The sequence below is a fragment of the Arachis hypogaea genome, chromosome 20, assembly GCF_003086295.3.
Source record: "Arachis hypogaea cultivar Tifrunner chromosome 20, arahy.Tifrunner.gnm2.J5K5, whole genome shotgun sequence".
In the NCBI taxonomy this organism is placed as follows: domain Eukaryota; kingdom Viridiplantae; phylum Streptophyta; class Magnoliopsida; order Fabales; family Fabaceae; genus Arachis; species Arachis hypogaea.
Genome location: NC_092055.1, coordinates 44,254,472 through 44,255,701, shown reverse-complemented (window position 1 = coordinate 44,255,701; position 1,230 = coordinate 44,254,472). Strand labels below are relative to the sequence as shown.

Here is a 1,230-nt window from a genome sequence, read left to right as displayed (position 1 = left end):
TTTTGAAATTTTGGTTTTATTTCAAAAATTTTTTTCAAAAATTCTTCTCCCTCCTCAACTTATTCTATTTAAGGACTAACACTCCTCCTTAATTAACAATTCGGACTCTCTCCTTCTTCATAAGTTCGAACTCTCCTCTTTACCTCATCCTTCCATTCTTCTTTTCCTCTGACACATTAAGGAATCTCTATAATGTGACATAGAGGATTCTATACTTTCTTTGTCTTCTTCTCTATCATGTGAGCAGGAACAAAGATAAAGGCATTCTTGTTGAAGCTGATCCTGAACCTAAAAGGACCTTGAAGAGAAAGCTAAGAGAAGCTAAAGCACAACTCTCTGGAGAGGACCTAACAGAAATTTTTGAAAAGGAAGCAGACAAAACAAACATGGCCGAACCCAATAACAATGGTGGAGATGCAAGGAAGATGCTTGGTGACTTTATTGCTCCCTCTTCTAACTTATATGGAAGAAGCATCTCAATTGCTGCCATTGGAGCAAACAACTTTGAGCTTAAGCCTCAATTAGTTTCTCTAATGCAACAGAATTGCAAGTTTCATGGACTTCCATTGAAAGATCCTCATCAGTTCTTAGCTGAATTCTTACAAATCTGTGACACTGTCAAGACCAATGGAGTTGATCCCGAGGTCTACAGGCTTATGCTTTTTCCTTTTGCTGTAAGAGACAGAGCTAGAACATGGTTGGATTCACAACCTAAGAAAAGCCTGAACTCTTGGGAAAAGCTGGTCAGTGCTTTCCTGGCCAAATTCTTTCCACCTCAAAAGATGAGCAAGCTTAGAGTGGAAATCCAAACCTTCAGACAGAAGGAAGGTGAGTCCCTCTATGAAGCTTGGGAAAGATATAAGCAATTGATCAAAAGGTGTCCTACTGACATGCTTCCAAAACGGAGCATCATATGTATATTCTATGATGGTCTGTCTGAGTTGTCAAAAATGTCATTGGACTATTCTGCAGGAGGATCTCTTCATCTAAAAACCCCTGCAGAAGCTCAGGAACTCATTGAAATGGTTGCAAATAACCAGTTCATGTACACCTCTGAGAGGAGTCCTGTGAACAATGGAATGCCTCAGAAGAAGGGAGTTCTTGAAATTGACACTATGAATGCCATATTGGCTCAGAACAAAATATTGACTCAGCAAGTTAATATCATTTCTCAGAGTCTGAATGGATTGCAAGCTGCATCCAACAGTACTAAAGAAGCATCTTCTGAAG

The 1,230-nt window shown here is 39.3% G+C and overlaps 1 non-coding gene across 1 annotated transcript; it reads right to left on the bottom strand.

Moving 5' to 3' along the window:
• Positions 1–788: 788 nt before the first annotated feature.
• LOC112787574 (small nucleolar RNA R71) lies at positions 789–896 on the bottom strand. The gene has a single exon (XR_003194980.1). It is a non-coding gene; the product is annotated as a small nucleolar RNA R71 (small nucleolar RNA).
• Between the last annotated feature and the right edge of the window lie 334 nt (positions 897–1,230).